Genomic DNA, 13390 nt, shown 5'->3' on the forward strand with positions numbered 1-13390 from the left:
TGGCTGAGTGATATTCCATTGTACCTAAGGACCACAACTTCTTTATCCATTTTTCTCTTTCCTGGGATATTTAAGGTGGAATGAAGTGGAGGTTCTTGTCAACAGAGCAACCCTAAACTTTGGAGTGCCTGTGCCTTGCTGATTTTTAGTTTTCCCAAATTAGACGCCCATGAGTGGAAGTGCCCTATGCTCTCTAAGCCGAGTTTTTTAGATGTTTCAGGACACACCGTACACTTCTCCAGAGTGGCTGTTGGCAATTTACATCCCGCCCATCAGCGTAGCAAGGCTCCCATTTCTCCATGGCCTCTCCTGCATTTCTGGTATTGACACTTTATTCAGCATGGCCCTTTTGACCGATGGGAAGCGAGACTTCTTTGTAGCGCTGATTTGCCTTTCCAGGTTGCTTGGTTGGCCAAAAAGGGCGTATGCGTTTTTTCCTGAATATATTCAGGAAAAAACGCGTACGCCCTTTTTGGCCAAGGGCATCATTGTCGAGGTTTTGCCGCTTTTCCTGTGCTTTAAAGGTGATTCGAATCTACCTCCTGAAATCTGTTTCCTGCAATTCTGCCTTGCTTTCAAATCCTCTTCGTTGCCTTCCCTCAATATTTTTGTGGGCGAGAGTTATCATTTATAACTCTGCAGGTTTGTGATTTGCAGGGCCCCTGAGCTCCATTTTTCAACTCGCTTTTTTGGGAGCTGGCCGAAAAGCGTAGGATTGCTTCAGGCCCTATTCTGGTTCCGGGCGGCAGGCTGAGCCTGTGGTTAATTCTTCTTCCTGATGGGAAAATAGAGTGACCTGTGCCTGTCCCACCACCTAGAGCTAGTCGCTCATTGGTTCCCCCTCTTCCCGTTCATCCTCAGGACAAATTGAAACCTGTACGGAACAGGAGGTTAAAGTGCTGATTCTCCAAGGAGGGAGGTTGCTATTAAAGTGGCTGGAATGGCGAACCCGAGCACAAGGAGATGAGAAATGAGGTGCGTTTTAGAAACCTTTCCCGATCACACAGTGTACCATCTTCTGGGTTTCTCATGCATGTTTTCGATGTAGGAAGATGCCCTTGAACCTGGATATTTGGGACCCATCAGACGGGTACCACGCAGTATTACTTTAAAGGGTCTGCGTTTGCTCACCCAACCTCACCAAAACTCTCAGCCCCAAGAGTGTCCACCCTTATGTCTCAATCAGCTGTGGGTCTAGATATGGTCAATCCAGGTGGCATCACAGCCCCTGAACGAATTTTGTAAGAATTTCTCTCTCTTGCACTGTCTTTGTTTCACGGGTTTTAAAAAGTAATTGATTTTCCTAATGGGGATTAGCTGCTTTTCACTGCTGTGTTTATGCCGCTTTACTCCCACTTGACTCACTTACGGAGAGATATCAGTACATAGGTTTGAAGATTCTTACTAATCAGATCTATTCTTGGGCGGTGAATAGGGGGTGTTGAGTGCAGTTCACTGAGCAAGCAGTAGGTCTTGTCTATTACATATTGGGTTTATGGAACGGTATCTGAGCTAATTTGAAACCCTTGTTTTAGGCATCACCCCACCTCGCCTTTCCCGTTAGGCAGCCATAGTGTGTTTTCTAAATGTGTGACTCTGTTCTGTTTTGTAATTCAGTTCAAGTGTAGCGGTTTTTACATTCCCTCTATAAGTGATATCTTCTGATTAGTGTCTTTTTCTGTGTGACTTATTTCACTTAGAACCGTCGTACCTGAATCCACTCATCATGCTGCTACTAGCCTTATGACGTTGATTTCATGGCTGAGTGATATTCCATTGTACCTAAGGACCACAACTTCTTTATCCATTTTTCTCTTTCCTGGGATATTTAAGGTGGAATGAAGTGGAGGTTCTTGTCAACAGAGCAACCCTAAACTTTGGAGTGCCTGTGCCTTGCTGATTTTTAGTTTTCCCAAATTAGACGCCCATGAGTGGAAGTGCCCTATGCTCTCTAAGCCGAGTTTTTTAGATATTTCAGGACACACCGTACACTTCTCCAGAGTGGCTGTTGGCAATTTACATCCCGCCCATCAGCGTAGCAAGGCTCCCATTTCTCCATGGCCTCTCCTGCATTTCTGGTATTGACACTTTATTCAGCATGGCCCTTTTGACCGATGGGAAGCGAGACTTCTTTGTAGCGCTGATTTGCCTTTCCAGGTTGCTTGGTTGGCCAAAAAGGGCGTATGCGTTTTTTCCTGAATATATTCAGGAAAAAACGCATACGCCCTTTTTGGCCAAGGGCATCATTGTCGAGGTTTTGCCGCTTTTCCTGAGCTTTAAAGGCGATTCGAATATACCTCCTGAAATCTGTTTCCTGCAATTCTGCCTTGTTTTCAAATCCTCTTCGTTGCCTTCCCTCAATATTTTTGTGGGCGAGAGTTATCATTTATAACTCTGCAGGTTTGTGATTTGCAGGGACCCAGAGCTCCATTTTTCAACTCGCTTTTTTGGGAGCTGGCCGCAAAAGCGTAGGATTGCTTCAGGCCCTATTCTGGTTCCGGGCGGCAGGCTGAGCCTGTGGTTAATTCTTCTTCCTGATGGGAAAATAGAGTGACCTGTGCCTGTCCCAACACCTAGAGCTAGTCGCTCATTGGTTCCCCCTCTTCCCGTTCATCCTCAGGACAAATTGCAACCTGTACGGAACAGGAGGTTAAACGTGCTGATTCTCCAAGGAGGGAGATTGCTATTAAAGTGGCTGGAATGGCGAACCCGAGCACAAGGAGATGAGAAATGAGGTGCGTTTTAGAAACCTTTCCCGATCACACGGTGTACCATCTTCTGGGTTTCTCATGCATGTTTTCGATGTAGGAAGATGCCCTTGAACCTGGAGATTTGGGACCCATCAGACGGGTACCACGCAGTATTACTTTAAAGGGTCTGCGTTTGCTCACCCAACCTCACCAAACCTCTCAGCCCCAAGAGTGTCCACCCTTATGTCTCAATCAGCTGTGGGTCTAGATATGGTCAATCCAGGTGGCATCACAGCCCCTGAACGAATTTTGTAAGAATTTCTCTCTCTTTCACTGTCTTTGTTTCACGGGTTTTTAAAAGTAATTGATTTTCCTAATGGGGTTTAGCTGCTTTTCACTGCTGTGTTTATGCCGCTTTACTCCCACTTGACTCACTTACGGAGAGATATCAATACATAGGTTTGAAGATTCTTACTAGTCAGATCTATTCTTGGGCGGTGAATAGGGGGTGTTGAGTCCAGTTCACTGAGCAAGGAGTAGGTCTTGTCTATTACATATTGGGTTTATGGAACGGTATCTGAGCTAATTTGAAACCCTTGTTTTAGGCATCACCCCACCTCACCTTTCCCGTTAGGCAGCCATAGTGTGTTTTCTAAATGTGTGACTCTGTTCTGTTTTGTAATTCAGTTCAAGTGTAGCGGTTTTTACATTCCCTCTATAAGTGATATCTTCTGATTAGTGTCTTTTTCTGTGTGACTTATTTCACTTAGAACCGTCGTACCTGAATCCACTCATCATGCTGCTACTAGCCTTATGACGTTGATTTCATGGCTGAGTGATATTCCATTGTACCTAAGGACCACAACTTCTTTATCCATTTTTCTCTTTCCTGGGATATTTAAGGTGGAATGAAGTGGAGGTTCTTGTCAACAGAGCAACCCTAAACTTTGGAGTGCCTGTGCCTTGCTGATTTTTAGTTTTCCCAAATTAGACGCCCATGAGTGGAAGTGCCCTATGCTCTCTAAGCCGAGTTTTTTAGATGTTTCAGGACACACCATACACTTCTCCAGAGTGGCTGTTGGCAATTTACATCCCACCCATCAGCGTAGCAAGGCTCCCATTTCTCCATGGCCTCTCCTGCATTTCTGGTATTGACACTTTATTCAGCATGGCCCTTTTGACCGATGGGAAGCGAGACTTCTTTGTAGCGCTGATTTGCCTTTCCAGGTTGCTTGGTTGGCCAAAAAGGGCGTATGCGTTTTTTCCTGAATATATTCAGGAAAAAACGCATACGCCCTTTTTGGCCAAGGGCATCATTGTCGAGGTTTTGCCGCTTTTCCTGTGCTTTAAAGGCGATTCGAATCTACCTCCTGAAATCTGTTTCCTGCAATTCTGCCTTGCTTTCAAATCCTCTTCGTTGCCTTCCCTCAATATTTTTGTGGGCGAGAGTTATCATTTATAACTCTGCAGGTTTGTGATTTGCAGGGCCCCTGAGCTCCATTTTTCAACTCGCTTTTTTGGGAGCTGGCCGCAAAAGCGTAGGATTGCTTCAGGACCTATTCTGGTTCCGGGCGGCAGGCTGAGCCGGTGGTTAATTCTTCTTCCTGATGGGAAAATAGAGTGACCTGTGCCTTTCCCAACACCTAGAGCTAGTCGCTCATTGGTTCCCCCTCTTCCCGTTCATCCTCAGGACAAATTGCAACCTGTACGGAACAGGAGGTTAAACGTGCTGATTCTCCAAGGAGGGAGATTGCTATTAAAGTGGCTGGAATGGCGAACCCGAGCACAAGGAGATGAGAAATGAGGTGCGTTTTAGAAACCTTTCCCGATCACACGGTGTACCATCTTCTGGGTTTCTCATGCATGTTTTCGATGTAGGAAGATGCCCTTGAACCTGGAGATTTGGGACCCATGGGATGGGTACCACGCAGTATTACTTTAAAGGGTCTGCGTTTGCTCACCCAACCTCACCAAACCTCTCAGCCCCAAGAGTGTCCACCCTTATGTCTCAATCAGCTGTGGGTCTAGATATGGTCAATCCAGGTGGCATCACAGCCCCTGAACGAATTTTGTAAGAATTTCTCTCTCTTTCACTGTCTTTGTTTCACGGGTTTTTAAAAGTAATTGATTTTCCTAATGGGGTTTAGCTGCTTTTCACTGCTGTCTTTATGCCGCTTTACTCCCACTTGACTCACTTCCAGAGAGATATCAATACATAGGTTTGAAGATTCTTACTAGTCAGATCTATTCTTGGGCGGTGAATAGGGGGTGTTGAGTCCAGTTCACTGAGCAAGCAGTAGGTCTTGTCTATTACATATTGGGTTTATGGAACGGTATCTGAGCTAATTTGAAACCCTTGTTTTAGGCATCACCCCACCTCGCCTTTCCCGTTAGGCAGCCATAGTGTGTTTTCTAAATGTGTGACTCTGTTCTGTTTTGTAATTCAGTTCAAGTGTAGCGGTTTTTACATTCCCTCTATAAGTGATATCTTCTGATTAGTGTCTTTTTCTGTGTGACTTATTTCACTTAGAACCGTCGTACCTGAATCCACTCATCATGCTGCTACTAGCCTTATGACGTTGATTTCATGGCTGAGTGATATTCCATTGTACCTAAGGACCACAACTTCTTTATCCATTTTTCTCTTTCCTGGGATATTTAAGGTGGAATGAAGTGGAGGTTCTTGTCAACAGAGCAACCCTAAACTTTGGAGTGCCTGTGCCTTGCTGATTTTTAGTTTTCCCAAATTAGACGCCCATGAGTGGAAGTGCCCTATGCTCTCTAAGCCGAGTTTTTTAGATATTTCAGGACACACCGTACATTTCTCCAGAGTGGCTGTTGGCAATTTACATCCCACCCATCAGCGTACCAAGGCTCCCATTTCTCCATGGCCTCTCCTGCATTTCTGGTTTTGACACTTTATTCAGCATGGCCCTTTTGACCGATGGGAAGCGAGACTTCTTTGTAGCGCTGATTTGCCTTTCCAGGTTGCTTGGTTGGCCAAAAAGGGCGTATGCGTTTTTTCCTGAATATATTCAGGAAAAAACGCATACGCCCTTTTTGGCCAAGGGCATCATTGTCGAGGTTTTGCCGCTTTTCCTGTGCTTTAAAGGCGATTCGAATCTACCTCCTGAAATCTGTTTCCTGCAATTCTGCCTTGCTTTCAAATCCTCTTCGTTGCCTTCCCTCAATAATTTTGTGGGCGAGAGTTGTCATTTCTAACTCTGCAGGTTTGTGATTTGCAGTGCCCCTGAGCTCCATTTTTCAACTCGCTTTTTTGGGAGCTGGCCGCAAACCCGTAGGATTGCTTCAGGCCCTATTCTGGTTCCGGGCGGCAGTCTGAGCCTGTGGTTAATTCTTCTTCCTGATGGGAAAATAGAGTGACCTGTGCCTTTCCCAACACCTAGAGCTAGTCGCTCATTGGTTCCCCCTCTTCCCGTTCATCCTCAGGACAAATTGCAACCTGTACGGAACAGGAGGTTAAACGTGCTGATTCTCCAAGGAGGGAGATTGCTAGTAAAGCGGCTGGAATGGCGAACCCGAGCACAAGGAGATGAGAAATGAGGTGCGTTTTAGAAACCTTTCCCGATCACACGGTGTACCATCTTCTGGGGTTCTCATGCATGTTTTCGATGTAGGAAGATGCCCTTGAACCTGGAGATTTGGGACCCATCAGACGGGTACCACGCAGTATTATTTTAAAGGGTCTGTGTTTGCTCACCCAACTTCACCAAACCTCTCAGCCCCAAGAGTGTCCACCCTTATGTCTCAATCAGCTGTGGGTCTAGATATGGTCAATCCAGGTGGCATCACAGCCCCTGAACGAATTTTGTAAGAATTTCTCTCTCTTTCACTGTCTTTGTTTCACGGGTTTTTAAAAGTAATTGATTTTCCTAATGGGGTTTAGCTGCTTTTCACTGCTGTGTTTATGCCGCTTTACTCCCACTTGACTCACTTACGGAGAGATATCAATACATAGGTTTGAAGATTCTTACTAGTCAGATATATTCTTGGGCGGTGAATAGGGGGTGTTGAGTCCAGTTCACTGAGCAAGCAGTAGGTCTTGTCTATTACATATTGGGTTTATGGAACGTTATCTGAGCTAATTTGAAACCCTTGTTTTATGCATCACCCCACCTCGCCTTTCCCGTTAGGCAGCCATATTGTGTTTTCTAAATGTGTGACTCTGTTCTGTTTTGTAATTCAGTTCAAGTGTAGCGGTTTTTACATTCCCTCTATAAGTGATATCTTCCGATTAGTGTCTTTTTCTGTGTGACTTATTTCACTTAGAACCGTCGTACCTGAATCCACTCATCATGCTGCTACTAGCCTTATGACGTTGATTTCATGGCTGAGTGATATTCCATTGTACCTAAGGACCACAACTTCTTTATCCATTTTTCTCTTTCCTGGGATATTTAAGGTGGAATGAAGTGGAGGTTCTTGTCAACAGAGCAACCCTAAACTTTGGAGTGCCTGTGCCTTGCTGATTTTTAGTTTTCCCAAATTAGACGCCCATGAGTGGAAGTGCCCTATGCTCTCTAAGCCGAGTTTTTTAGATGTTTCAGGACACACCGTACACTTCTCCAGAGTGGCTGTTGGCAATTTACATCCCGCCCATCAGCGTAGCAAGGCTCCCATTTCTCCATGGCCTCTCCTGCATTTCTGGTATTGACACTTTATTCAGCATGGCCCTTTTGACCGATGGGAAGCGAGACTTCTTTGTAGCGCCGATTTGCCTTTCCAGGTTGCTTGGTTGGCCAAAAAGGGCGTATGCGTTTTTTCCTGAATATATTCAGGAAAAAACGCATACGCCCTTTTTGGCCAAGGGCATCATTGTCGAGGTTTTGCCGCTTTTCCTGTGCTTTAAAGGCGATTCGAATCTACCTCCTGAAATCTGTTTCCTGCAATTCTGCCTTGCTTTCAAATCCTCTTCGTTGCCTTCCCTCAATATTTTTGTGGGCGAGAGTTATCATTTCTAACTCTGCAGGTTTGTGATTTGCAGGGCCCCTGAGCTCCATTTTTCAACTCGCTTTTTTGGGAGCTGGCCGCAAAAGCGTAGGATTGCTTCAGGCCCTATTCTGGTTCCGGGCGGCAGGCTGAGCCGGTGGTTAATTCTTCTTCCTGATGGGAAAATAGAGTGACCTGTTCCTTTCCCAACACCTAGAGCTAGTCGCTCATTGGTTCCCCCTCTTCCCGTTCATCCTCAGGACAAATTGAAACCTGTACGGAACAGGAGGTTAAAGTGCTGATTCTCCAAGGAGGGAGATTGCTATTAAAGTGGCTGGAATGGCGAACCCGAGCACAAGGAGATGAGAAATGAGGTGCGTTTTAGAAACCTTTCCCGATCACACGGTGTACCATCTTCTGGGTTTCTCATGCATGTTTTCGATGTAGGAAGATGCCCTTGAACCTGGAGATTTGGGACCCATCAGACGGGTACCACGCAGTATTACTTTAAAGGGTCTGCGTTTGCTCACCCAACCTCACCAAACCTCTCAGCCCCAAGAGTGTCCACCCTTATGTCTCAATCAGCTGTGGGTCTAGATATGGTCAATCCAGGTGGCATCACAACCCCTGAACGAATTTTGTAAGAATTTCTCTCTCTTTCACTGTCTTTGTTTCACGGGTTTTTAAAAGTAATTGATTTTCCTAATGGGGTTTAGCTGCTTTTCACTGCTGTGTTTATGCCGCTTTACTCCCACTTGACTCACTTACGGAGAGATATCAATACATAGGTTTGAAGATTCTTACTAGTCAGATCTATTCTTGGGCGGTGAATAGGGGGTGTTGAGTCCAGTTCACTGAGCAAGGAGTAGGTCTTGTCTATTACATATTGGGTTTATGGAACGGTATCTGAGCTAATTTGAAACCCTTGTTTTAGGCATCACCCCACCTCACCTTTCCCGTTAGGCAGCCATAGTGTGTTTTCTAAATGTGTGACTCTGTTCTGTTTTGTAATTCAGTTCAAGTGTAGCGGTTTTTACATTCCCTCTATAAGTGATATCTTCTGATTAGTGTCTTTTTCTGTGTGACTTATTTCACTTAGAACCGTCGTACCTGAATCCACTCATCATGCTGCTACTAGCCTTATGACGTTGATTTCATGGCTGAGTGATATTCCATTGTACCTAAGGACCACAACTTCTTTATCCATTTTTCTCTTTCCTGGGATATTTAAGTTGGAATGAAGTGGAGGTTCTTGTCAACAGAGCAACCCTAAACTTTGGAGTGCCTGTGCCTTGCTGATTTTTAGTTTTCCCAAATTAGACGCCCATGAGTGGAAGTGCCCTATGCTCTCTAAGCCGAGTTTTTTAGATGTTTCAGGACACACCATACACTTCTCCAGAGTGGCTGTTGGCAATTTACATCCCACCCATCAGCGTAGCAAGGCTCCCATTTCTCCATGGCCTCTCCTGCATTTCTGGTATTGACACTTTATTCAGCATGGCCCTTTTGACCGATGGGAAGCGAGACTTCTTTGTAGCGCTGATTTGCCTTTCCAGGTTGCTTGGTTGGCCAAAAAGGGCGTATGCGTTTTTTCCTGAATATATTCAGGAAAAAACGCATACGCCCTTTTTGGCCAAGGGCATCATTGTCGAGGTTTTGCCGCTTTTCCTGTGCTTTAAAGGCGATTCGAATCTACCTCCTGAAATCTGTTTCCTGCAATTCTGCCTTGCTTTCAAGTCCTCTTCTTTGCCTTCCCTCAATATTTTTGTGGGCGAGAGTTATCATTTATAACTCTGCAGGTTTGTGATTTGCAGGGCCCCTGAGCTCCATTTTTCAACTCGCTTTTTTGGGAGCTGGCCGCAAAAGCGTAGGATTGCTTCAGGCCCTATTCTGGTTCCGGGCGGCAGGCTGAGCCTGTGGTTAATTCTTCTTCCTGATGGGAAAATAGAGTGACCTGTGCCTGTCCCACCACCTAGAGCTAGTCGCTCATTGGTTCTCCCTCTTCCCGTTCATCCTCAGGACAAATTGAAACCTGTACGGAACAGGAGGTTAAAGTGCTGATTCTCCAAGGAGGGAGGTTGCTATTAAAGTGGCTGGAATGGCGAACCCGAGCACAAGGAGATGAGAAATGAGGTGCGTTTTAGAAACATTTCCCGATCACACAGTGTACCATCTTCTGGGTTTCTCATGCATGTTTTCGATGTAGGAAGATGCCCTTGAACCTGGAGATTTGGGACCCATCAGACGGGTACCACGCAGTATTACTTTAAAGGGTCTGCGTTTGCTCACCCAACCTCACCAAAACTCTCAGCCCCAAGAGTGTCCACCCTTATGTCTCAATCAGCTGTGGGTCTAGATATGGTCAATCCAGGTGGCATCACAGCCCCTGAACGAATTTTGTAAGAATTTCTCTCTCTTTCACTGTCTTTGTTTCACGGGTTTTTAAAAGTAATTGATTTTCCTAATGGGGTTTAGCTGCTTTTCACTGCTCTGTTTATGCCGCTTTACTCCCACTTGACTCACTTACGGAGAGATATCAATACATAGGTTTGAAGATTCTTACTAGTCAGATCTATTCTTGGGCGGTGAATAGGGGGTGTTGAGTCCAGTTCACTGAGCAAGCAGTAGGTCTTGTCTATTACATATTGGGTTTATGGAACGTTATCTGAGCTAATTTGAAACCCTTGTTTTATGCATCACCCCACCTCGCCTTTCCCGTTAGGCAGCCATATTGTGTTTTCTAAATGTGTGACTCTGTTCTGTTTTGTAATTCAGTTCAAGTGTAGCGGTTTTTACATTCCCTCTATAAGTGATATCTTCCGATTAGTGTCTTTTTCTGTGTGACTTATTTCACTTAGAACCGTCGTACCTGAATCCACTCATCATGCTGCTACTAGCCTTATGACGTTGATTTCATGGCTGAGTGATATTCCATTGTACCTAAGGACCACAACTTCTTTATCCATTTTTCTCTTTCCTGGGATATTTAAGGTGGAATGAAGTGGAGGTTCTTGTCAACAGAGCAACCCTAAACTTTGGAGTGCCTGTGCCTTGCTGATTTTTAGTTTTCCCAAATTAGACGCCCATGAGTGGAAGTGCCCTATGCTCTCTAAGCCGAGTTTTTTAGATGTTTCAGGACACACCATACACTTCTCCAGAGTGGCTGTTGGCAATTTACATCCCACCCATCAGCGTAGCAAGGCTCCCATTTCTCCATGGCCTCTCCTGCATTTCTGGTATTGACACTTTATTCAGCATGGCCCTTTTGACCGATGGGAAGCGAGACTTCTTTGTAGCGCTGATTTGCCTTTCCAGGTTGCTTGGTTGGCCAAAAAGGGCGTATGCGTTTTTTCCTGAATATATTCAGGAAAAAACGCATACGCCCTTTTTGGCCAAGGGCATCATTGTCGAGGTTTTGCCGCTTTTCCTGTGCTTTAAAGGCGATTCGAATCTACCTCCTGAAATCTGTTTCCTGCAATTCTGCCTTGCTTTCAAGTCCTCTTCTTTGCCTTCCCTCAATATTTTTGTGGGCGAGAGTTATCATTTCTAACTCTGCAGGTTTGTGATTTAGGGCCCCTGAGCTCCATTTTTCAACTCGCTTTTTTGGGAGCTGGCCGAAAAGCGTAGGATTGCTTCAGGCCCTATTCTGGTTCCGGGCGGCAGGCTGAGCCTGTGGTTAATTCTTCTTCCTGATGGGAAAATAGAGTGACCTGTGCCTGTCCCACCACCTAGAGCTAGTCGCTCATTGGTTCCCCCTCTTCCCGTTCATCCTCAGGACAAATTGAAACCTGTACGGAACAGGAGGTTAAAGTGCTGATTCTCCAAGGAGGGAGGTTGCTATTAAAGTGGCTGGAATGGCGAACCCGAGCACAAGGAGATGAGAAATGAGGTGCGTTTTAGAAACCTTTCCCGATCACACAGTGTACCATCTTCTGGGTTTCTCATGCATGTTTTCGATGTAGGAAGATGCCCTTGAACCTGGAGATTTGGGACCCATCAGACGGGTACCACGCAGTATTACTTTAAAGGGTCTGCGTTTGCTCACCCAACCTCACCAAAACTCTCAGCCCCAAGAGTGTCCACCCTTATGTCTCAATCAGCTGTGGGTCTAGATATGGTCAATCCAGGTGGCATCACAGCCCCTGAACGAATTTTGTAAGAATTTCTCTCTCTTGCACTGTCTTTGTTTCACGGGTTTTAAAAAGTAATTGATTTTCCTAATGGGGTTTAGCTGCTTTTCACTGCTGTGTTTATGCCGCTTTACTCCCACTTGACTCACTTACGGAGAGATATCAATACATAGGTTTGAAGATTCTTACTAATCAGATCTATTCTTGGGCGGTGAATAGGGGGTGTTGAGTGCAGTTCACTGAGCAAGCAGTAGGTCTTGTCTATTACATATTGGGTTTATGGAACGGTATCTGAGCTAATTTGAAACCCTTGTTTTAGGCATCACCCCACCTCGCCTTTCCCGTTAGGCAGCCATAGTGTGTTTTCTAAATGTGTGACTCTGTTCTGTTTTGTAATTCAGTTCAAGTGTAGCGGTTTTTACATTCCCTCTATAAGTGATATCTTCTGATTAGTGTCTTTTTCTGTGTGACTTATTTCACTTAGAACCGTCGTACCTGAATCCACTCATCATGCTGCTACTAGCCTTATGACGTTGATTTCATGGCTGAGTGATATTCCATTGTACCTAAGACCACAACTTCTTTATCCATTTTTCTCTTTCCTGGGATATTTAAGGTGGAATGAAGTGGAGGTTCTTGTCAACAGAGCAACCCTAAACTTTGGAGTGCCTGTGCCTTGCTGATTTTTAGTTTTCCCAAATTAGACGCCCATGAGTGGAAGTGCCCTATGCTCTCTAAGCCGAGTTTTTTAGATGTTTCAGGACACACCGTACACTTCTCCAGAGTGGCTGTTGGCAATTTACATCCCGCCCATCAGCGTAGCAAGGCTCCCATTTCTCCATGGCCTCTCCTGCATTTCTGGTATTGACACTTTATTCAGCATGGCCCTTTTGACCGATGGGAAGCGAGACTTCTTTGTAGCGCTGATTTGCCTTTCCAGGTTGCTTGGTTGGCCAAAAAGGGCGTATGCGTTTTTTCCTGAATATATTCAGGAAAAAACGCGTACGCCCTTTTTGGCCAAGGGCATCATTGTCGAGGTTTTGCCGCTTTTCCTGTGCTTTAAAGGTGATTCGAATCTACCTCCTGAAATCTGTTTCCTGCAATTCTGCCTTGCTTTCAAATCCTCTTCGTTGCCTTCCCTCAATATTTTTGTGGGCGAGAGTTATCATTTATAACTCTGCAGGTTTGTGATTTGCAGGGCCCCTGAGCTCCATTTTTCAACTCGCTTTTTTGGGAGCTGGCCGAAAAGCGTAGGATTGCTTCAGGCCCTATTCTGGTTCCGGGCGGCAGGCTGAGCCTGTGGTTAATTCTTCTTCCTGATGGGAAAATAGAGTGACCTGTGCCTGTCCCACCACCTAGAGCTAGTCGCTCATTGGTTCCCCCTCTTCCCGTTCATCCTCAGGACAAATTGAAACCTGTACGGAACAGGAGGTTAAAGTGCTGATTCTCCAAGGAGGGAGGTTGCTATTAAAGTGGCTGGAATGGCGAACCCGAGCACAAGGAGATGAGAAATGAGGTGCGTTTTAGAAACCTTTCCCGATCACACAGTGTACCATCTTCTGGGTTTCTCATGCATGTTTTCGATGTAGGAAGATGCCCTTGAACCTGGATATTTGGGAC

Source organism: Eschrichtius robustus, chromosome 5 (genome assembly GCF_028021215.1).
Source record: "Eschrichtius robustus isolate mEscRob2 chromosome 5, mEscRob2.pri, whole genome shotgun sequence".
Classification (NCBI taxonomy): Eukaryota; Metazoa; Chordata; class Mammalia; order Artiodactyla; family Eschrichtiidae; genus Eschrichtius; species Eschrichtius robustus.